Source organism: Delphinapterus leucas, chromosome 3, assembly GCF_059928025.1.
Source record: "Delphinapterus leucas isolate spDelLeu-1000000601 "Yukka" chromosome 3, BTC_Dleu_Yukka2, whole genome shotgun sequence".
NCBI lineage: Eukaryota > Metazoa > Chordata > Mammalia > Artiodactyla > Monodontidae > Delphinapterus > Delphinapterus leucas.
In genome coordinates, this window is record NC_143131.1 from 46629631 (window position 1) to 46655392 (window position 25762).

Genomic DNA, 25762 nt, shown 5'->3' on the forward strand with positions numbered 1-25762 from the left:
TAGAAGTTAAACAGAAACGTCCTTAATAGGAGAGAAATGAGTAGGAAAAGAATTCTTATATGAGAAGATTCCAGAAATACACCAATGATCAGACAGTTCTGAGAATAAACATGCAGTACTACTGAGGCCAGCAAGATTTCTCGTTAGCAGTCATCAACTCTGATGTGTTCCTTGTGAGGTTAAAATTGTCTGAAAGCGAGCTTCCCGACTGTCCTATTCTCCTAACATATCAGCACGATCTGGCATGCCGAAAGGAGTAGAGAGTCCTAGTTCATAAAACATTTAATAAATCAATTCTATCGTGCTCTCTATTGATTACCCTCTCAAATGCGAATATCACAGTAAATATTATGCAGGAAATGGAATTCAGGATCTTACTGTGGATTCACCATAATGAACACCTCCCATAATCATATCAAAGTAGCAATAAGAAGTGTTTAACAGAGTGCTAGAAAAGAGAGAATTTACAGGGCATGGCTTTATTCTAGTACCTGAATACGTTGACTGGAAGGACAAAATACAAAGTGCACAGACTCTGGACCCAGACACTCTGGGTTCCTATCTCAGCTGTGCCGCTTACTAGTTAGTGAGCCCAGGCATTCCCTGACACTCAGTGCCTCTGAGGCCCCATCAGAGCAAATGGGGGTACTACTGGTACCCACCTCACAGGGCTGCCTGAGAATTAAATGAATTACTATACGGTAAGTGTTTAGAATAGGGAAGAGAACATAACAAATGGTATGCAAGCATTAGCTATGATTATTGGCGATGAGAAACTGACAATGTGGTCTAGACTCTTCCTTTATTAAAAACCATATTATAAATAATCCTCCTTTATATATCTGAAAAAAGTGTATATATAGCTAATTGAGTTCTTAGTGTGTAACAGACTCTGTTATAAGCAGTGCAGATATTTTTTTGTGTGGTTTTTTTTGTTTGTTTTTTTGCGGTACACGGGCCTCTCACTGTTGTGGCCTCTCCCGTTGTGGAGCACAGGCTCCGGACGCGCAGGCTCAGCGGCCATGGCTCACGGGCCCAGCCGCTCCGCGGCATTGGGATCTTCCCGGACCGGGGCACGAACCCGCGTCCCCTGCATTGGCAGGCGGACTCTCAACCACTGCGCCACCAGGGAAGCCCGCAGTGCAGATATTTTAAGTCATTTAATATACAAGGGAGATTTCTAATGAAATATTATTTGAACTCCGGTAGAAATAAAAGATATTTCTTTTAAATATTTTTATTTAAAAAGTTACTTATTTTAGCACTTATAGAGATAATCAGCTCCTGAGAGATGTGTAAAAGTTCCATTAATCAAGGTTGGGGTAAAAAACAACCTTTATGAAGCTCAGAGGTGATATGTAGCATACAATTTGAAATTTCTACTGTTCAAGACCAAAGCTAGCAGTCTCCTTAACTACTAGAAAGGTTATTTTAAATGCAGGCCAGACAGGATCCAAGCTAATTTAGGGTCAACTGAAGCCACATATACTCCAAATCCAAAAAGCGTGCCTATTACCCCTCTCTCTTTTACATACAAGAATATCTCAATCTGTTCTTGTATCAGCATAATTAGCAACTTATGTCACCCTGGCTCTGAGATAAATACTAATTAAAGAACATTTTTGTGCCAGTAAACACTTGCCTCTCAAACCAGCACTTTGAATTGTGTTATCACCTGGTTCTATAAAAAGCAAGCTTGGGGGGCAGCTCCCAAGACACGCTGGTGTAAATACTTGCCCCTGCCCTAGTGGGTACTTCTTTTGCATACAAACCCCTTTGTAAATATAGCTCACAATTGTTGATATGAAGCACAGGGAAATGAGTTTCTGTGAAGAAAACAGAACTGTTTGCTTATCCCCACAGATCCGGCAATTCTGTGCACTCAGTGACAGCTGGCCATTCCAGAGTGGACAAAAACATTTCCCCCGGGGCATGTTCTCTTCACTGGCCTATGTTGAACAGAGGCCAAGTTCATTTATAGCTATTTCAAGGACAGACTTAAGATTATTTCAAGTGTTCTAACAATATTTACTTTTCTAAGGAGGCTCTGCATGATATCCCATCTTGGTTGGCTCAAATAATGACACCTAGGACATCTCTACAGGCTGGCAAACGTTCATAATTATAAAACACACACTCTTGCTATCCAGAAGCCTTAACAAAACAACTCAAAAACAATGTACATTTTCTTCATTTCCTTCGATATAAACTTCCTCAGAGCACTCTCGGGTTTCTTGATAGCAGAAGGAGGTTAAGTAAATGTTGAAAACAAACCATGAGACTTGCCAGGCTGGATTTTTGAATGCCCTCCAAGTTCCAGCACGGCCACTTCTTTCTGATGTGCCCTTTTTAATCCTAGAATATTAAAGCAGTTGGTAAACATTAACTCACAGATCCTCTTAAAAATCTTTCTGGGTGGTAGATATCTGAGCTTACAAGCAGGAAAGTATGTTGACAGGCCATCCCTTTGCAGATCATGGCTAATTCCTGACCATCTCCCAGTCAGATGGGGCAGGTGCATTTCCCCTTTTCACAGGGGACTGTCTCTGCCTGAAGTTACAGCTCAAGTGCCCAGGACACGGCCTGATGCCTCGTTGATGCTCAGTGTACCTTTGTTGAATGAATGAAACTCTGCACATTATTAAAGCGATTTTTTCTCCTGTTACTTTGGTGTCATTTAAAGTCTAAATCAAGAACAGAAGGGTCCAAATTCACCAGGAAAAATCTATTTTTTAAATTCTTAAGGTGAAGTACTTACATTTGTGGAATAAGAATTTGAATCCTATTTCTTTAAAATCAGTTGAACAATTTCCTCCACTGTCAGCTTTAATGAGATATAATTGACAAATAAAATTGTAAGATATTTAAAGTGTACAGTATGATTTTATATACATATACGTTGTGAAAGGATTCCCCCATCTAGTTAATTAACACATCCATCACCTCACACATTTACCTTTTGTATGTGTGTGTGTGAGAGAGAGAGAAGCATTTAAGTTCTACTCTTTTAGCAAATCTCAATTATATAATACAGTGTTAACAATGATACTCTCCATAGTATACATTAGATCCTCAGACCTTATTCATTTTATAACTTAAAGTTTGTGCCCTTTACAAACCTCTCCCTCTTTTCACCACCCCCAGCCCCTGACAACCACTTTTCCACTCTATTTATGTAAGTTGACTTTTTTTTTTAATTCCACATATAAGTGATACCATGCAGTATTTTATCTTTCTCTGTCTGGCTTATTTCACTCAGCATAATGTCCTCCAGTTTCATCCAAGTTGTTGCAAATGACAGGATTTCCTTTTTTAAGGCTGAATAATATGCCATTATATATATACACCACATCTTCTTTATCCACTCATCCATTGACAGACACTTAGGCTGTTTCTATGTCTTGACTATTGTGAATATTGCTGCTATGGACATGGGAATACAGACACCTCAGTTGAACAATTTCTAACCAGTGTCTTCTTTATCCCCTGAATGCTCCCTTATTCCAATTTCCTGAACACTTTCTCAGAAATAATAAACACTGGATGTAAAGCTAAGAGTTCAAAATGTGTCCCATAAAACTAGCATGAAGCATTTTTGAATCCTTCAACCTTGTAAATTAATGTGAAACAAATTAATTAAAAGAACAAACTGGTCATCACAATCTTAAAATTCTTCCCTGCATTAGTGTGGCATTTCTTCTGAGCCCCCTAGGTTTCAGTGCTAGCAACAATTTCTTGCTATACTGTTTTCAGCTTTATGGTAAAAGGGATAAGAAAGAATGTGTGGGATTTTGTGGAGAAGGTGTATTTCATACCTCCATTTTAAAAAATAATTTCTTCATATTAAGGACTTAATGTTCTCTATAAAGGGCCAAATAGTAAATACTTCAGACTGTTGTGGGTCATACAGTCTTTCTCACAGCTCTGCCATTGTAGCAACAAAGCAGCCACACAGACAAATGAACAAATTGAACAACAAATTGAACAAATAGGCATGGCTGTGTTCTAATAAAACTTTATTTACAAAGGTAGGCCACAGGTAAGATCTGGACCTCTCGGCAGTAGTTTGCCAACACTTTTTTATAACATGCTTCTTGAACTTGGTGATACTAAAAGAATATCATTCATCAGGAAAACTGAGTTAAAAAATCTTTACTGGATGTTCTGCATTTTATTAGACTAACGAGAGAATGTTCAGCCATACAATGCGAGTCTAGAGATTGTATCCTAATGCTCTATAAGTAATGTGCATCATAGCTTCTCCTTTCTGGAAATATATTTTAAAAATTCTATTAGCTACATGGATTTCTTTTAAAAAGGCAGAAGGTAGGTGCAGAGTAAAAACACTTCCAATCCCCCCCAAATACTCATTCAAATGGGAAAATCTCAGGTGATTTGGTACTTGGCAGTCGCCCTAGGTCCCAATGACAGTCGTCAATGCTCGGCTTCCCTCTCCCTTCCAACCCTGCCCCTTCATCCCCACCAACTCCACAACCCTGGCTCCTAAGACTTTGCTCAAAGGGAGGAATGCAAGGATGGATCATGGGCCAAAGCTGGCCTCCCAGGTGCGCGTTGCTGGGGAAGCTTCTGAGCAGGTGCATCAAGAAAAGAAATAGCTGCCTGCGCATCTTCTGCTCATCCCGACTTTCTGTTTGTAGTTGAAACCGCCTCTTGAAAATACTATGTAATTGGTTTCTTCTTTGCTTGTGAAGCATTTGCTTTGCCTGAAGGATCTGATGGTTTTCCACACTTGCGAACACTTAACGTGGTTTTCCACACTTGCTAACACTTAACGTGGTTTTGTGATTTTGGTTATTGTTGTTGTCAACACCAAAACATACCTAAGTGATTCCACCAAAGACAGGCAAGAATAAAGGTCTCGTCATTAGCCCTGATAAATACAACCCATAACTACAGTTTCTAACAATTACCCTTCTAGCCCATTTATCAACTACAATTTAATATTGTTAAAATTTCCACAAAACTTCATGTTGGTAGGACTTCGCCTCTTAGTGTTAGGGCGAATATTCTCAAATCATTAATATAACTTTTTTTAGTATATGAGGCAGTGGTGAGATACCCCATGCCCAATAACTTAGAGAAAATAATATAGTCATTTTAGAGTTAAGTTGGCAAAACACTAACAAAATCACACTCTGTGTGACCGTCCATCTATGACAATTAACTAAGAACTTTTCTGTAAGCCTGTGTCTCCCCATCTAGCACTCTTGTCACAATGGGGATAACTCAGGGAGCCAGGCTAAGTAAGATAAGACTGCATTTTAGCACCAGCAACTTAATCAACTGCACTGTACTTATTTGAGTGAAGGCTATCCAGTTTACTGAGTGTTTACCAACTTGTAAATATTTCTTTATGTTCATTTGTTTGCAGTAGGGTGGATGACCTTTCTCCCCACCAAATTCTAACACCAACAGTGGCAGGGATAAGTGGGAAGCCTGCCCGTGCCCTCAGAGAGCAGGGCTGCCCCCAGATACACATTCAAGGTGGCACTTGCTTTTCTGGATGCATTGAGGTCCAGGATCTGGCTCTCAAAATTACAGGCTGATCTTTTGTCACACAGATTGTGTGAATATTGGGAATTCACAATAACCACGCTCAGAGAGACTGCTGGATTAACTCAAAAAAAGTGCTGAAATTTTTGGAGTGGCAGGTCAGTACTCTTTCCTGGAAGACAAACTACTTGGGAAGTCACATTTTCATAACGTTTCGTGAACCAAAACCAGAACAAAGGGAATTCATTATTGAGCAGGAGTGTTTCATAGTGTTGGGGTATCATAATTTACATCTCTATAAATGTTCATATCTGTTGCAAATGTAGACCCCTTCCAGGCTGGACAGGTACTACTCACCTAAATCGTGCTCGAATGGGTACAGTTTATATTTTCAATCTGTAGGTTAGTGGCTCCCAAGCCTGAATGAGCAGCAGAATGTCTTACTGAGCTTTGAAAAGTTAAATTCTTTAATCTCCCATGTTCTTTCTACCCCAAGATCAAATGAATTAAACAGGGGTGACCCAGAATTCTTGTTTAGGGGATTCTGATACAGATAGCCTTAACATTTGGTAACCCAGCTTCTCTGATTCAGACAGACTTGAATCAAAATTCTGGATCGGCGCTTCCCTGGTGGCACAGTCGTTGAGAGTCCGCCTGCCGATGCAGGGGATGCGGATTCGCGCCCCGGTCTGGGAAGATCCTACATGCCGCGGAGCGGCTGGGCCCGTGAGCCATGGCTGCTAAGCCTGTGCGTCCGGAAAAAAAAAAAAAAAAAGAAAAAATTCTGGATCTGTCACTTAGAAAAAGCAACTTGGGGGAGTGAAATAATCTCTCAGAGCCTCTTGTCTCTTCATCTGTAAAATGGGTATGATAATGCCTGCCTAACCAGGATGTTGGAAGAATTAAAAGAGAATTTTAAACCCAAGGCTGGCTAAACATTCAGGAAGCTAGAGAGCTGTTTGCTGTCTTCCCCCAAATGGGGTTTGACACAATTGGTTAGGTTGTTGCTTATTAAATTACGTTCCTGTTGTAGCCCCGGATCCCTGAGCTCTGAGAAATTTCCTACTCATTCTGACTGCAGTCTAAGTTATACAGATACATGATTGCAGACAAATTCTTGGGTTGGTTCTCAGAAGTGGTTGTGTGGGCTTTACTAGTTTAATATCCCAAAGGCAGTCTTCTTTCCCCTATTCCCAAGTTCTTGGGGGTAGGTGTCTCCTAAATGCTCCCATAACATAGATGAAAAACATCTTTTTGTCTGTTTTTATCCCAAAACACTCAAAGCTCTATCAGTGGGTTGAGTATTTCAAAAGAAAACAAGTTTCATCAGAGTCATATTTTGAGAAAATGTTAATGTGCAACTTGTGATGATTGTTAGAAACATTAGTTTCAAATAATGGGCAAAAGGTATATATGACCATTTTGTATTGTTCTTTTGATGCACGTACAGAACAGAAGTTGGTGGGAGAAAACAGGATAAATGGTGTCGGAAAGAAACATACAGGGCAATGCCCTTCCTCATGCCAGATAACTCCCACTAATAGCCTAAAAGCGTAAGAGCGACTCGCTTAAGTAGCCTCATTTACTAAAGGAGAGTCCCTTCAATCCTGAAGGGACTCTAATTCACTGAATGACAACATGGGTACAACCCATGCTTCCTCAGGTTTCACAAGCCTAGGGGTTGTAAATGCTATGACCCTAAAAGAAAGAAACTCCACCTCAGCGGATGTTCCCATCCACTCCCATGGGACTTCCACGTGCATCAGGGTATCATTAGGGCATTTCTGGGAGAGCCCCTGAATCCTCGCATGGCCAAGGACAAGGCCTGGCAGTGGCCGTGTGACCTGGCCCCTCTCACAGTCCCCTCTTGCCTTACGCCCCTTTGGCCTTGTCTGCTGGGACGTCGGGTCCACTGCGTGCTCCCACCAGCCTCTGGCCGTTTGTGCCACACGTTTTGGCTGCTACTGAAATTGGGACGTCATCTAGATGGCAGACGAGGCTGAGAAGGCTGGCGTCCTTCAGGGGCTAAATCCAATCTGTGTTCCATGTGAAAACAAAAGAATCTCTCCTCCAGCTTTGGTGTTAAACTTCAGAACATGAGTGGAAAACATTGCTCTAAATGCCCTTCCAGAGGGTTTGGTGGAAACAATCCTTTCAGTATCTTATCACAGCACCATTCTCCCATTCCCCACATCCTCAGGACCCAGGCTTAAGTCCATGGTACCAGAGACAAGTGCTGGCCTCTTCCCAGTAGCTACACAGCATTGTAAATCAACTCTAATACAAAATAAAATTTAAAAATAATGTTTTGCAGTGATTTCGGAGGGGATGGAATTAGTCAGGACTGTGAACCTTGCACGGTATAATTGTGTTTCACATCCTGAAGGCAACAGGAATGGCAGTTATAAATGTGGGGACGGTGACGCTTCTATCATTTTTAGCTCTTAGGGCAGCCTGATGGATGAAAGGGTACCGGAGGTCTTGGGCCAAAATTGGCAGAGAATCAGAAAATATTTTAATACTTACCTTCCCATTAGGGTATGTACTATATGTTGTTATCAATATTTGAGTTAGCTACATGCAACAAAATTCCATTATTTGTATTTATGACATAGATGATGATTTATTACTTTCATATACATCCTGTCGTTTGATCCATGCAAGACAAGTAGCACGTTTTTCATTTGTTGGATGAGGCAGTTAAAGCCCAGCGTAGTCTGTGTTAGAAGATGCTGCTGCAGCAGGGACAGAGAAGTCACAAATTCCTTATCCTCAAGATGTGCCTGTCACCTGGGAACCACCCGGAGCTTGAGAGAGAACAGAGGGACCTCCACATCCCCTCTTTGCAAGAAGTCTCTTCCCTGCTCTCCTCCCCAAGATGCACACTTTATAGTAACGCAGTCCCAGAGAGTAAACATTTGAAAGAAATTCTCATTCATATCACCTGAAATAGAAACAAAATCAGATTAGTTTACTTTTCTGAACCCATATATGCGAGTACTCTTAAATCATACAATGCAAATATCTCATACTGAATAGTCTTATTAAAATGCAGTTACTATATACATCAATCTTTTTTCCCCACACCTCTTTACCTACCTCTCCAGGGCTATTCCACATCTGCTAAATAGGTACAATCCCACAGGAAAGTGACACCACAGAAAGGGCAGAGTCTTTTCCCAGTACCCTTGGGACAGCTGCCAATAAGAGCTGCAGCTTAGAGAAGACCCCAGGGCAAATAGATGCAGTGACAGACCGGCTGACTGTGACCCAAGAGGTTTGCTTTTAGCTTAACAAGTTCTCAAGGAATTCTAGAGGTCAAATCTCTGCATCTCTATGTGACCCAACATCATGACGTTAACAAAATAAGTATAAATTTAAACAAAAAATCATCCAAGCCATTTGGCTTGCTATCTCCATCCCACTAACAAGTCCCACTTCACTTGTACAAAGACACAATTATTACTCATGAAACATTGTTTTTGTCTAAAATCTTTAAGGTGACTAAAGCAAAGCTCGTAACGTATGTCAAACCCATTTCTGTGAACTGCTATACAGAGTTTATTTTCTTTTATTGACTCAACTTCTTTAGAAAGTAAAATAAAATACAAACCAATGCTCTCATAAGTACACAGACCCATGAGATCATGCTTCCACTCCTTACTGTGGCTAGATGGGGGAAGGGAGATAAGAGGACAGAGAGCAGGCAAGAGAGAACAAGGAAACAGAGAGCAACAGTAAAGTCGCTGATAAGAGTACAAACGTGAGGTCACATCCTGCCCTTCATGTAAGCTTCAAATTTTTCATTAAGTTATCTAATAATTATTAGTCCCTCCCTAAATTCTAAGATAATTGTCTATATTATATAATGAGAAAAGTCTACCGAAGTGAAATTATTCTTTGGGTATAAGACCTTAGGGAGGACCCCGTGCTTCGAAGGGCCTGCACTTGGTTTAATGCTCTACTGTTCTGATATTTCCATTCTTAAGAATTTGTGAACGAGGGGCCCTGTATTTTCATTTCACACTGGGTCGCACAAACTGTATAGCTGCTCCTGGACATCATGTCAAGCTACAGCCTTGCTACCTCCATTTAAAAAAAAGTGTATGTGTGTTCAATCCTTGAAAAGAAATAGTGTTAGAGTATTTTCCAAAAGGAAGTATCCTTATATTTAGAACCTATAATCTTCTGAATTTACCAGCTTCTATGTTTGATGTACTGTATTTTATATTATTTTTAATCAAAATTTTCTCTTCACCCAGTTTTAGAGGGTGAAGAGAAAATGCATGGGAAAAAAACATGTGAATGAAAACTATTTTTCATTATGAATAACTGTGAAGATTACAAGAATGGCAGTTATAAATATGCAAACACAGGTGCAGCTAGCATTTACACTTTTGGGAGCAGTCTGGGGAGGAATGGGTACTGAGAGGTCCTGGGTCAAAGGGAGCCTGGCATTGAAAAATAACTTAAGGAAATTCTCTACATTTATCAAATCGATTAAGGTTTGACTTCAATGTCTTTCCCCAAACCAACTTTCTCACTCCCAATTCCCATATTTATTTCTAGATCTTTCATAATTAGAGATTGTGTGTGTAATGTCAGCTACTCACTGTGAGAATTGTTCCTTGTGCAAGCTTTTTCATCCTCTTGCTTGGTTGGTGTTAGCTGGGAGATGCAAACAGCTGTGTAGTCAAGATGTTGCCATCTTCTCAGAGACTAATTTTATTATTCCAAGCGTATTTTTGGCTCCAAATGTTACGGGTTGACCATCCTAAAAATTATATGTTGGAGTCATAATGCCCAGAACATTAGGATGTGGCCTTATTGGGAGACAATCTTTACACAGGTAATCAAGTTAAAATGAGGTCATTAGGATGGGCCCTAATCCAATGACTGGTGTCTTTATAAAAAGGGGAAACTTGGACAAAGACAGACATGCATAGAGGGACAAATGCTGTGAAAAGACACAGGGAGAAGACCATCTACAACCCCAAGAGAGGCCTAGAACAGATCTGTCCCTCAGAGCCCTCCAGAAAGAAGCAACCCTGCCAACACCTTGATTTTGGACCTCCTCCAGAACTGAGACAATACAGTTCTGTTCTTTAAGCCACCTAGTTTTGGCACTTTGAACAGCAGCCCTGACAAACTAAACATCAAGTATCTCAAATCTTAAAGGGCATACTTCGTGGTATCCTAGGATTCTGGTTCTCAGTTCTGGCATCTCAGCATACTGGTGCGTGACGGTGGTTTGTTAGGTTTATTATATATTGTTATTCTAATTAATAATAGTTGAAGTGATAAAATATTTTTTAAAATTTTCTTCTCTTATGTATAAGAATTGGATAAAATCCTCCCTGTAATAAAATCCAGGAGGACTCTTACCCATTTAAATTCTGATATGCTTCCTGGAATGCCATAGAAATAGATGGAAATATAATTAACATGCTTGCAATTGCAAACCACCTTGGGTATGCTCAGTGAAGTGTTTAGCACATGTGACTGTCATCTGCCCTGCAAATATAGAGAAAAAAAAACGCCACTGCTCTCCATAAGACCAACTTTCAAACTCTTAGTCACAATCTACCCATTTTGAAAGAAGTTGCCTCACGTGGGTTTCCATTTCCTGAATGACTGGTGCATTGTTTTTAGGACATTATTTCTCTCTCTTACATGATCATTATGGAATTTACACCAACACAAAGTGTATCTACATAATGTTACTAGGCTACGGTAATCAGAAAGGGAGAAATTTATCCTAACCAATACTGCATAACTATGTTGGATGCATTTTACTAAATTAACAAACTTACTCAGAAGAAAAAACTCATAGATACCAGCCATCATTGTTGGTAAAATTCAATAAATTTTCATCAGAACAACTTAAACATAACTTTATATCTTCTGGGTCAATGCTGAGTCATTGATTATTATTTTATGTGTGTTTTCCAGTCAGTTTAGATTCATCATAACTAGATATTTAGGAGCTTATGTGAATTTTTTAAAGTACTTACCAGTGGGATTAATTTAAATGTCAAAAAAGTAAAGTAAGTAAAATCATTGTAATGAGGATCCCCCTCCAAATGACAACCACTAATGGAATTTCATTATTCTCCTCTAGTGTAGAAGATACTCCTGAGGGTTACTTTAAAGAATCATTTCTCAACTTTTTTTGACTTAAGAATCACATTCATGGCAACATCTAATGTTCTGAACCCTCTTAGCATTTTTTAGTCTTTTCATCATTTTTGCAGGGTATTGAATAAGAAATGGTATTAAGAAAAATCTTTTACTTAATATATATGATTAAAAGATATGATCTTTTACTTTAGATATAGACAGAAGTATAACTGACAAAATAAATTTCACTGTACTGTAATTTTCAGTAATATCCATATTCTATGAAAGCAAATTGCTATCAACAAAACAAAGATCACCTACTGAATGGGAGAAGATATTTGCAAACAATATATCTGATAAGTGGCTAATATCCAAAATATACAAGGAACTCATACAACTGGACGTCAAAAAACAAAAACAACTCTAGTAGAAAATGGGCAGAGAATCTGAATAGACATTTTTCCAAAGAAGACATACAGATAGCCAACAGGCATGTGAAAAGATACTCAACGTCACTAATAATCAGAGAAATGCAAATCAAAGCCACAATGAGATATCACCTCATACCTGTCAGGATGGCTAGCATCAAAAAGACAACAAGTAACAAGTGTTGAAGAGGATGTGAAGAAAAGGGAACTGAACCGTCATGTACTGTTGGTGGGAATGTAAATTGGTGCAGCCACTACACAAAACAGTATGGAAATTCCTCAAAAAATTAAAAATAGAATTACCATATGATCCAACATTTCCACTCCTGGGTATTTATCTGAAGAAAACAAAAACACTAATTAGAAAGGATATACGCACCTCTATGTTCACTGCAGCATTATTTACAATAGCCAAGATATGGAAGCAACCAAAGTGCACACCAATAGACGAATGGATAAAGAAGATGTCGTATATATGTACACTGGAATATTATTCATCCATAAAAAGAATGAAATATTGCCATTTGCAACAACATGGATGGACCTAGAGGGCATTATGCTGAATGAAATAAGTCAGAGAAAGACAAACACTGTAGGCTTTCACTTATGTGAAATCTACAAAACAAAACAAGCATACATAAAACAGAAATAGAGCTTTAAATACAGAGGATAAACAGGTGGTTGCCAGAGGAGAGGGGGTTAGGGGGAGGAAAGCAATAGCTAAGGGAGACTGAGGATTATTTTCCAGCTGCAAAATAAATGAATCATGGGGATGAAATATACAGTATGGGGAATATAGTCAACAACTGAGTAATGTTTTTGTATGGTAAAATTCGTAACTAGAATTATTGTGGTGATCATTCTGAAATCTACAGAAAAAAATCACTATGTTGTGTAACAGGAATTAACATAGTGTTGTAGGGTCAATTATACTCCAAAACCAAAAAACAAATAAACTCATAGGAAAAGAGATCGGATATGTGATTACTAGAGGCAGGGCAGTGGGGACTGAAGGAAGGCAGTCAAAGGTACCACAAACTTCCAGTTGTAAGTAGATCCTAGGGTGTAATGTACAACGCGATAGACATAGTGAGCACTGATGTATGTTATGTTTGAAAGTTGTTAGGAGAGTAAATTCCAAGAGCTCTCATCACACACAATTTTTTTCCTATTTCTTCAATTTTGTATCTACGTGAGATGATCGACGTCCACTAAACTGATTGTGATGATCATTTCATGATTTATGTGAGTCAGATTATGCTGTAAACCTGAAACTTACACAGTGCTGTATGTCAATTATATCTCCATAAAACTGGAAGAAAAAAAGCGAATTGCAACTTTTCACACTGACCATGTGAAGGCACACAATTTAATTTACTTGAAATAAATTATTTCATAAAAAATACATTTCGGACAAATTTTCAAATGACAGATGATGTTGGTTTAGTGACAATACGTACAAAAATGTAGGTTGAAATTTAACATGTTTTAGCAATCAAAAATAGACAAAATTTGCTTTCATAACTGTTATGAAATCAACTGAGAATTTTTTTTAATTTTGGAAGTTTATATTTATGTTTTGTATTTAAAATACCATATCAGAGAGAAGGTTTTAAAGTGCTATGGCGAGCATTTCTTTACATATAGCCCATTTTGATGTGGCTAGTCTTTATTCCCAAATTGGATATAACAATAATATATTTTGCCTTAAAAATGTCTTTGGGGGCTTCCCTGGTGGCGCAGTGGTTGAGAGTCCGCCTGCCGATGCAGGGGACGCGGGTTCGTGCCCCGGTCTGGGAAGATCCCACATGCCGCGGAGCGGCTGGGCCCGTGCGCCATGGCCGCTGAGCCTGCGCGTCTGGAGCCTGTGCTCCGCAACGGGAGAGGCCACCACAGTGAGAGGCCCGCGTACCGCAAAAAAAAAAAAAGTGTTTTGGAAGTTGTAGAGCCATCTTCATATTCTACAAAAGGTTTATTCTAACTTACAGATAAGGCAAAGATCACTGATGCAAATGTATAGAATTGGTATTACCTTTAAGTCTGTCCTTAACTTTTATGTTCCAAGATCAAAGTTCTTGAGCTTTTTGTCTTTCAGCAATGGTCAGTTGTAAGTCTAAACTAAACAATTAGTGTCAATGAATAAAGGGCACTGAAAGCTGTACAACTGTAAATGGAAGCAGAGGTGTTTAGCTGAGTCCTGGTTATACACATCAGAGTTCTCCTGATACCTTATCCCAGCCATTTAGGAGACTCCCGGAGGTTTCTCCTGCTGTCACGTTGTAAAGGGAAAAAATATTAAAATATTATTTAAGATTGGATTAAGATGGCTGTCTGGGTGTAGATGCATCTATTCTCTTCCCTCCTCAAATACCTTGGAATGAAGAAAAAAATCTATATATTTAAAAGGAAAACTCATTAACTGAACTGTTAGAAAATAATCTTCCTAGCATACTAGGTAATCTTAAGAAGTTTCTGAAATAGAGAAATCAAACAGGATTCGAATGACAGAGACGCAAGACTGGAGGACATCATAGCCCAATACACTGCAAAGGTTGATTGGCCAGTGGCTTTGGGAATGCTCAAAATTAAAAAGCCAGTCAATAAAGAGAGCAGGAGGGTTCCCAGGGGTGATGGAAAGGACCATCATTTGTGTTAGTCTTTGTAGGAGCAGTAGAACTTTCCCTTGGGCTGAAACAATGAGAATGAGCAGAGGACACAGGAGAGTTGGTACTCTAGGTAGCCAGTGACCCCAGGAAGAAATGAAGCCACAACACCCAGAGGAAGGGTCCTCAGAATACCCCAGCAAGACATGCTATGCCGGCCATAATCACCACCAGAGTCAGTGTTATAAGCATCGGGCATTCACCAGTAGATGAACCAGCTCTCAGGTACCCACATGAAACAGGAGGCCGAATTATATCATCCTTAAAGCAGGAGGTAATGTGTGGTAGTGTCTAACGTTGGTAAGCCAAGAAATAAAGCCAAAAGCCTATTACTTAAAGTTATGGTGGAAAGTACCAGAAAAACTAAGAACCCAAACATTGAAAAGGGACATGACTGTTTCTGGACTGGGAGTGGGTGAGGCAAGAGGCTGTTTTTCATTCTGCAAAGTTTAATCTTTGTTTCTGTTTTTCTTCTTGTTTTACAATATACATTATTGTAAACTAATGAATTATTAACAATGTAATTCTAAGAATATTCATTTTCTTTGATTGGTGTGACATTTTAAAACCAACCATCATGCATGTATAAAATGAAAGAAATTCAATAAAGGTATTTCCATTAAAATAGCAGAACTTCTAAATACCTTGGAGAGGATATTATAAAAAAATAAGCAGGCTCGGTGTCATGGGCCTGGGGAAGACGCTGTTGGTGAAACGCTTGCAGACGATCCTTCCGTGCAGGGTAGGGGGTACGGCGATCGGGGGGGCGCTGGCGGTGAGCAGGGCGGGGGGCGCCCGGGGCGGGGTCCACCAGTGCTTACTCCCTGGCCCGCTCGGAGACCTTTTTTTTTTCAGCACCTTTATTGGAGTATAATTGCTTTACAATGGTGTGTTAGTTTCTGCTGTATAACAAAGTGAATCAGCTATACATATACATATATCCCCATATCCCCTCCCTCTTGGTTCTCCCTCCCTCCCACCCTCCCTATTCCACCCCTCTAGACGGTCACAAAGCACGGAGCTGATCTCCCTGTGCTATGCGGCTGCTTCCCACTAGCTATCTATTTTACGTTTGGTAGTGTATATATGTCCATGCCACTCTCTCACTTCGTCCCAGCTTACCCTTCCCCCTCCCCGTGTCCTCAAGTCCATTCTCTACATCTGCATCTTTATTCCTGCCCTGCCACTAGGTTCTTCAGAACTTTTTTTTTTTTAGATTCCATATATATGTGTTAGCATACGGTATTTGTTTTTCTCTTTCTGACTTACTTCACTCTGTGTGACAGACTCTAGGTCCATCCACCTCACTATGGAGACCTTGACTGCCTTACACAGCTGTGCTCCCAGGATGGGAAGGGCAACCTGGGCGATCCTCCCCTGACGCGGCCTACGGTGGTTACCAACCTAACTGGACATGGCGGCTCAGAGAAAAATCACCATCCAGGAGCTGAGGGGTGGTGCATGGGCCCCATCTGGTCCAGTTACTATGGAAACTGTCATTCTCTCCTGTTCATGGTGGATGCCTCTAACCCCACCCAGCTCTCTGCATCCTCTGCACAGCTCCTGGGTCTCCTTTCGGCAGAACAACTTGAAGAAGCATCGGTTCTGATCCTCTTCAATAAAATTGACCTGCCCTGTTACATGACCATAGAAGAGATGAAGTCGTTAATCAGGCTCCCGGACCTCATTGCTTGTGCCAAGTGGAATATCACCACATAGAAATCAGTGCTCGGAAAGGCACTGGCTTGTCAGAAGTGCTGCGCTGGCTCCAGGACATCCACAGAACTAATGGTTGACTGCAGGGTGGAGAAGCATGGCTGGCCCGCTCTGTGGCAAGAAGGCAGAAGCTAGCACTGCTTGGCCTCTGGCTATCTGTTGCTTTTATAAGGGCAGAGTAAGCCCTAGAAGATCAGGTTCTGTGCTGAGTTGCAGTGATGGGTAAACTGAGGCACCCAGGTTATAGAAACTCCTGACATCTGCCCTCTGGCTCCAGCGCTGGGAGAGGAAGACAGGCATGCCGGGTGGCTTGTGTCCTACATCACCCTGGGATGGTTCTAGGGGATTTGTTCCCCTCCCCCCAGGAGAGCTGCTCTCTCAGCTCTGACAGAAGCTCCAACCTGTTGAGTTTCTGATACCGTGACAGTATAAGGAAGCTTGTGGGAAAACACCTATTGCTTGGTGCATTTGTGTCCTAGGGCCTCTGTAACAAATCGTCACAAATGGTGGCTTGCAGCAGCATAAACTTACGTTCACGGTGCTGGAAGCCAGAAGTGTGGAGGCTCTGAGGGAGAATCCGTTCCCTGCTTCTAGTGGCTGCTGGTGCCGCTTGGTGTCGTTGGCTTGTGGCTCGCAGGACTTGAATCTCTGCCTCTGTCTTCACGTGGTCTTCTCTCCTCTTTTTATAAGGAGGATGTAGGGCCCACCATAAATCCAAGGTGATCTCATCTCAAGATCCACAGTTACATGTGCAAAGATCTTTTTTCCAAAGAAGGTCACCTTTGCATGTTCCGGGGGTTACAACTTGGACATATCTTTTGGGGCCACTATTAAACCTACTGCAGTCTGGTAAGAAAAAATAAAAAAATAAGCACACCTACTCAATGAAATCTATAATACTTAAGAGCATAAAAATTAGGCTTGAATGTACTGGGGAGAATCCACATTACTTGATGAGAATAAGCGATCATAAAATATCAGATTTACCACGAGTAATCTAAAAAATTAATAAAAACTCCGTGGAAGTTTTTAGAAAATAAAACTTGAAGGTGCATCTTGATTTCATCTGATAGAGGTATACAAGAATATGTGTTTCCCCTAAAAAGTAGCAACTAAGGGAACTTGCCTTACAGAGGGAAAACATATGATAAAATTATAATAACTATGAGTCATAGGTAAGGGCTCATAAATAGGTAAGTAGGCCAAGAGAACAAAATAAAGTCCAATAACAGGCCCAACTATGATTATTACTTCAATGATCAAAGTGGCCTTTCTCATCATTGGAGAAAAGACAGACCATTCTATAACTTATGTTGGAACAATTGGCTATCGATTGTTCAGAAAGAAAGTTCTCCCTCACACCATATGTAAAAATATATCACGTATGGATTAAAACCTAGTTTTACAAATAAAATTATAAAAGTTTTAGAAGACAGTATAAGAGAATTTATTTTTCTTTGGGTGGGAAAAGCCTTACCTAAATCCCAGGAATCAAAAAGGAAAACACGAAGCTGTGAACTCACACGTATGTTCAGAAAAGGGATTAAGTTTGAGGTAGGAGGTGAGGAATATATACTGCATATTTTTGTATTATTTGAATCTTGTACAATCACGTTAACTTAATATATTATCTATGTTCTTTACTTTAAAAATAAAGAATCAGTAATATCTCATAACTAGCAGCTTCTCACAATTTCTTGTGTATGCCAATCTCAGTCTACCTCCGGGAGCCCTGACTAGAAACCATTGAGTTATGCCACCTAAACCCCCTCTACCAGTGGCATTAGCCCTGCTCCCTGGAGCAAGGGGCAGGCAGGTGAAGGAATGCCCAGAAGCTGCTTACATTTAGCTTCAACTTGAATTTGTTTCTTACTCACATGATAGATCACATCATTAGGGATCTGCTTACCCAAAAAGTAGTTTTGCAAGGAACTTACCTGGTTACTAGCGTTATTGTTACATAGAATTTGCAAGTTGATACTTTTTGGCTCCTTTTAACTCCTTTGTTTGTTTGTTTTCTTGAAACTTTTCCCTACCTCCTATAAAGTTATCTTTTTACAATTTCTAGACTCTCAATGCCCCTATATAACATTTTCACTCCTCACAGATGAACCCAACCCAATTTTACCTTCCCTAAAGGTTTCAACTTTCCCATTTTCTTAGTTCTATCTGTTTTCACAATTATATTAAAATCTTTTCTAAAAGAAGTAATGACCAATAAGGTGCAAAAACTGACACATGTCTCTCACTGATATTTACATTAAAAAATGGAATCTGTTACCCCTAATAAAACCCTATAATTTATGGGCTATATGGAAAAATCTTGTCAAGGCAGTATTTTTCTCATTTCTTTCCCCCTTTTTCTTATAATAATCTTTAAACAACATTAAAAAAAAAGGTCAGCACCTTTCCAACGTGCATCTGAAAGACTTTTAACTCTTACTTAGATTGAGTCTTGATTGTGTGCTTAAATACTGCTATGATGACTTGAACAGAGGAAGAGTGAGATTCAGCTGAGCTGCACGTACTTTTTCTTTTGGGCTTTATGAACACCCAGGTGTTTGAGAAACTGATTATTAATGAGTTTCATCATCTGGTCTAGCAATTCTTCAGAAATCCAAGATCTGTTGACAAACCTACAACTTTCAAAGTTGGCTTTTCTCCGATTTAAAATGCCTTAATCTGATATTTTACATTTAAAAGTTGCTGTTGTTCTTTGAAACTCTAAGATGAAACTGTGCCTTTTTGAGTAGTCCTATTCTATTCTTGGTCCCTGGTAGGAAGAGTTGCATCTCTAACAGCTTTCCTTTTATGGACTCCTAAAGTAATTCTAAAATGGGCAAGTTTTCCGCATTTCATTGGTTATTAACTGCATCTAACCAATTGCAGGAGATCGACTTTCTCGGATCTCAGCCCCTCAACACAGGTTTTGCTGTATTTTGCCATGAGTTCTGAAGGGAGCTAACAAAAATGCATGTAAAATTCTTAGCTCACTGTCTGAAACATAATAGCTGCTAAAATATTATTGATTCTTACTGCTTCTTTGCATGGCATAATCACCACCAAAGCAGCACTTATAATAATAGTAAACGTATATTGAATGTTCATAAATGACACAGTACGGTGTTAAGCACCTTCCAGGGGATTAGTTAATGAAATAGATATAACCTTATGATCCTCCTTTTACAGATGAGAAAACTAAGGCTTTGAGAGTTTATTCAAGTTTAATCTGGGATGGAAGCCAGTTGCCTCCATAGCCGGGGCTCCTCAGCGAGGAATAAGACCAAGGATCCCTTTACTAGCATAAAGTCACTATGGTGCAGAAGATGCATAGAAAACATCAAGAAATGAGCTACTAGGGAACTAATTTCTCCATAGAGCATGACATTGTATATTTGACTACTATTGATTGCTACTACCACTCACCATAATGGTGCCTCTAACTGCAGTGCATCTCCTTTTCTGTGGCCAGTCTTTGAATTACGAATTTTCTCAGTTTTCAATAGAGTAAGAATTCAGCTTTGAGAGACATGGGGAATTAAATAAATGAAAGAGGATTTACTGAGGTCAGCTGCAATAGATTGCTCTTCAGTGTTCTTCAGAATCACCAGCCCTGCTTAGAATCAAATGCAGCCCATGGACTTCCATTGCTGCCCAGAGTTAGAGTCTTATCACTCTGCTGAATTCCTTTCAATTTCTACGCTTGAAGTCATTGGCCTCACTTAGTTCCTCAACTTGATTTCCTCCTGCTGTTGAAGGCTGCTGAATAGCTGTCTGGAAAGCCGGTATCAGCAGCTGTCTCTCCCCTGCCAAGGAAAGGCTTTAACAGTGAAAAGCTGCACATTGCTTCAGATTGCACGCATGTGTGATTTTCATAAATTGAATTGAAATGATTCAGAAGGAAAAAATGATTGAGAGGTGGTGCAATGGTGACACAATATCCCCAGGAGGACTATGAAGTGATATCCCAAGCATGCTGTTCATTCTTGTTTATACAACTACAGGATGATATTTATCTGGCTTTTGCATAGTGTATCAGGTGACAGGAGGAAGCCTAAGTAAGATGCTAACGCCTCTGCTGTATGTATTAAGCTGCAACCCTTTTTCTCTGGCATTTATTTACTAAATCACAGATGCTCAAAAGAAAAAGGGCCTTGAGGTGGCCATTGGCCTGTCTTTTTGTCTTAAGCACTGATCTCTTAAAACAATTCTGCAACCTCTCTCGTTTATCTATGTCAGTATTTATTACAGGGCTTATTGTCAATTTTCATTAAGAAATATGAGCTACGTTTTCAAACATAAATACTTTAAATAGTAAATACTGCACTTCCCTTCTACTGACAGCCCCAACCAATAAAGGACCAGAATCTCACGACTGTCTGGTTCTCCTGTTACTGAGAGCTCATCAGAAAATGATAGCATCTGGTAATTGTCTTTCAGTAGAAATTTAATTAATAGAGTATCACAATTGACATCAAACGGAAAATAACTTTGAGGAAAAGTATGAAGTAGGGGGAACACATGATTTCTTCTTTCTTGATCAAATAAATCCTGTTCTTCATTAAAAAAAAAAAAAGGAGTTGTTCTACCTTCTGTCAGGATCATTCCAACTTTAAGGTTATTAATGTCCATCACTGGCAGATAGTACAATTTTCTATTAAACTAATGGTCATTGTCTACTTGGAGACTCCTCTTGAAATTATTCCTTAATGCCTACTTCATGAAAGGTAGATCTAAAGAAGGCTTTTTACGCAGACATAGAAAATGGACTTGAGGACACGGGGAGGGGGAAGGGTAAGCTGGGATGAAGTGAGAGAGTGGCATTGACATATATACACTACCTAATGTAAAATCGATAGCTAGTGGGAAGCAGCCGCATAGCACAGGGAGATCAGCTCGGTGCTTTGTGACCACCTAGAGGGGTGGGATAGGGAGGGTGGGAGGGAGATGAAAAAGGGAGGGGATATGGGGATATATGTATATGTATAGCTGATTCACTTTGTTATAAAGTAGAAACTAACACACTATTGCAAAGCAATTATACTCCAATAAAGATGTTTTAAAAAATTTTTTTTTAAATAAAGAAGGCTTTTTTGTTGTTTTGGGGGCAGACCACCAGGTTTCATGTCTTACTGAACTGAATGTATTGTTTGTGACAACATATGTAAAGCTAATTAAGCTGTGCTTGACATGGTCCTAGCTTCTTCATCTAGCAGCTGTCTAAATCTATGAAGTCAAAAAAGGATCAAAGCAGAGACACAATTTCCTCTGAACTTGAAATGAAAATGAGTGTGTTTCTGGTGTCTATCAAACTGCCTAAAACCAAGTAAATCATTTCAGAAGAAGCTTTCAGCACTCTATCAAGGTGATGGAGGTAGCGGGGTGGTAAAGTAGAAACACGTTTACAACTTCATTTCTATTGACTAGATAAATAACCTCCATTATTCAACATGATAAAACCAACCAGAAACAGAAGTTAAGATGTTCCTATATCAATCCACTAGTAGGACTTAAACTCCATCAGAGGAATAGAAGGAAATAAACAAAAATGGGAGGATAATGTCTCAATGTTATTTAGTTGTGATTCGCCTAGTGTTAGGTCACTTATTCCCAGATACGCATGACTAGCTTGTTGCATATCTATTTAGTTTGAATGCAAAATTTGCACGAATACACGTAATAGTATTTATGAGCCAAGTAATGTGCTGTGTGCTTTACATATACAGTCTCCTTTAATTTGCCCAACAAAATTGTGATGCAATTTTTATTATCACTATTTTAAAGATGAGAAAACTGAGCATCGATAGAATTGAAAAATAACTTCCCAACCACCCAGAACTAGTAAGTAGTGAGTCCAGGGTTCAAGTCCTCATCTATTTAATCTAAAGCCCATATTTTAAATCATTTACAATCATTACCCTAAAGTTCTCCATGTGATAATATAATCTTGGATAAGATGAGAAAAAAAATAGGTTTTAAGACTGTGTGCTCTGAATTTTCTGACACAATATGGTTATGATTTTCTCCATTTGACAAAAAAAGAAGCATTAGCCTAATTATGCTTAGGGCTCAGATAATGAGCATATCTTGATTTAAAATCTACAATGTGAACAACTCATGGCAGATATCTCAATCTGACCAGAGAAATCCTTTCTTATTTTTTTTAGTTGGAGGATACTTGATTTACAATGCTGTGTTACTTTCTGCAGTACAGCAAAGTGAGTCAGTTATATATATATATGTAAAAAATATCATGTGATATCGCTTATATGAGGAGTCCTGTCTTATTTCTTTTAGTAGCTAGTCTCTGTGAATGTGGATTTAAGCCATTGAAGCTTTATAATTTTATAAGGCAAAAAAGAAAGAATCCCTACTTTTCTGATAGCAGCTTGGATGAAAAAGGCTAATGAGAGGCTCTAATGTAAGTGTTCTGTAACTTTTTGTGCCATGAATTGCACTATATAGTCTGAGGAAGCCTATGGACCTCTTCTCAGAAGGATGTTCTTAAATGCATAAAATAATCTACATAGGATTACAAAGGAAGCCAACTGTATAGAAATTTAGTTATCAAGAATTTTTAAAAAACAATACAGTAATATATGAATTTCTTTATTATACATTAAGTAACAAGACCTAGTGGCATGTCTAATAACTACCGCACATTTGAAGCAGGGGTGGATGCAGAAAACTATTGGAAGATCTGTCACTACTGTAATGTTCTATTCCTTTAAGTATTACCTGCACATTTTAATATGAATACTTGACTTAGGCTCAAATTAATCAACACTTCTACCCTCCTCCCAAATAGTGTAAGAGATTTTAGAAAGCTTTAACCACTTATCTTCTGAATTACATGATATTGTTGTCCACTATTTCCATACCACTTTCTAGCTATACCTCCAAAGTTAGTTGTTACTATTTTTGTGGTTTTAAACAATTAATGATTATTTTGATTTTTCCACATGTTGACCATTTAAAAAAAATTACCATTATTATTTGCACTTCATTATTTGCTTCTGTGCTCAATTTCCTTCATTCAAAAGTACATCTATTAGTAATTCTCATTAAACTTTACAGGGTCTGTGAATGGTAAACACCACCAGTATCTGCCAAAAATGTTTGCTTCACCCTGAATGCTGAAAGGTATTTTAACTGCATATAGAATTCTAGATTGAGAGTTATTTTCATTATAATAAATTGAAGATAGTATTCCCTTTGTCTGGTTTTTATTATACAGATAAAGCAAGAGTAGGATGGTTTGAAACAAAAAACTTCTTGGTATGAGAAAGAGCTCTTAGAAATTTAAATATGGTAGCTGAAATTTAAACGTGCAATGAAGATTTGTACTACCTGCATCAATAACCTTTCCCTGATGTATTAACTTTCTATCACTGCTGTAACAAATTACCAAAACTTGGTGGCTTAAAACAAACAAATTTATTATTTTAAAGTTCTGGAGGCCAGCTGTCCAGCAGAGTCTCATTAAGCTAAAATCACAATGTTGTCAGCCTTCTTTCCGGAGACTCTAGGAGAGGATCAGTTTTCTTGCCTTTTCTATCTTCTAAAATCCTTCTAGAATCCATTCCCATCACTTGGCACATGGGTCCCTTCCTCCATCTTTAAAGTCAGCCATGGTGAGTTGAGTCTTTCTCACATTACAACACTCTGACCTCCTCTTCTGCTTCCTTCTTTCATACGTAAGAACTTTTGAATTACATCGGGCCCACCTAGATAATCCATGAGAATCTCCCTAGTTTAAAGTCAGTAGATTAGCAAACTTAATCCCATCTGTATCCTTCAATTTTAAAGTGTACTGCTTGCAATATCGGAGGGTGTTACCCCTGGAAATATAATAGAATCAAACAATTAGGAGAGGCCACTAGGAAATTAAGTCTGGATGCCTCTCCAATGGCACATATTCTTGGGAGCTATCTGGATTGCCTTAATCACACAACAAAGTCATATATTGAAATTGGAAGCCTTGACTGGAATACCACAACATGTCATGCTGACCACTTTGAAAGCCTTTATTAGCTATAGTTGTTTTGCTCAGTCGGAGTGTCAACTCTTTTAACCTCTCCCATCTGAATTCTACATATCCTTTCAGGCTCAACTTTGGTCCATCTTTACCATAAAACTTTTTTTTTTTTTTTTGCGGTACGCGGGCCTCTCACTGCTGTGGCCTCTCCCGCTGCGGAGCGCAGGCTGCGGAGCACAGGCTCCAGATGCGCAGGCTCAGTGGCCATGGCTCACGGGCCCAGCCGCTCCGCGGCACGTGGGATCTTCCCGGATCGGGGCACGAACCCGCGTCCCCTGCATCGGCAGGCGGACTCTCAACCACTGTGCCACCAGGGAAGCCCGCCATAAAACATTTTTGATTACTTCAACCCCAACGGGCTCTCCCTTTTCTAAATTCCTATCAGTCTATATTTTATTATTTTGCTTCTAATTACTCTATTGTTTACTGTTGTTTCATCTTCATTGTCATCATCTTTGCTCCCATGTAGTGAGCCCCCACTATGGAATCAGGCTCTGCTCTAAATGCATTTTGAGCACTACTTCAATTCTCATAACTACCCTTCAAGGTAGTTATTATTATCCTCAGTTTGTGGTGGAGAAAATAGAAAATCAGGAGGTAACATCTGGCACCCAGGTTCAGACAACCTGAAAGTGGGGGAACAGGAACTTGAACCCAATCTGCCTGACACAAATCTGGTGCTTCTGATCCTTTTCCTATACTGCTCCAGACAACGTTTGTTTTGTTCTTAGACTATAAGCTCCTCCATGGTAGGGACTCTATTTTTCTGAAACTCCCACAGCATCTAGCACAGACTTAAGCCTAAAGCAGGAGTCCAATGCAAGCACGGCATGGCAGGTTCGGCAAAAACATGGACTTGAAGCAGAATAGTGCCATAAGCAATGCAAATAGCCCCAGCTTTGGTTTATTGCATGAGTGAAGTGATTATACAAGAAGTTGAAGAACCTATTTCAACAGCTTTTATTTTGTGCCTTTAAAGGATGCCCAGTAGGTTAGGAAAATTTGGGGAATTCCCTTTAGTGGTTTTGCAAGGATGACTATGGTAACCTCGGTCAACGAGTCACCTAGCTAAACCTATGGAACCAGAAGAACACCAATGCCTGCAACCAGAGGGTTTACAAAGTTTCAATATCCAACCAGTTGTTGCTAAAATAATTTCAAATAATTTCTCTCAAAGGAGTGCTCTGTGGTTATGCCCAAGTCTCAGTGGGCCTGATCCCTGCTGCCCTCAGCCAACCCTTCGGGGAAATTGAAGTGCTAGTTCACAGATCCCATCCTGGTAT

At 39.5% G+C, this 25762-nt stretch overlaps 1 pseudogene; it reads left to right on the forward strand.

Annotated features, from left to right (window-relative positions):
• The first annotated feature begins 15410 nt into the window (after positions 1 to 15410).
• LOC149749557 (ADP-ribosylation factor-like protein 16 pseudogene) lies at positions 15411 to 20855 on the forward strand (annotated as a pseudogene).
• Positions 20856 to 25762: the final 4907 nt, after the last annotated feature.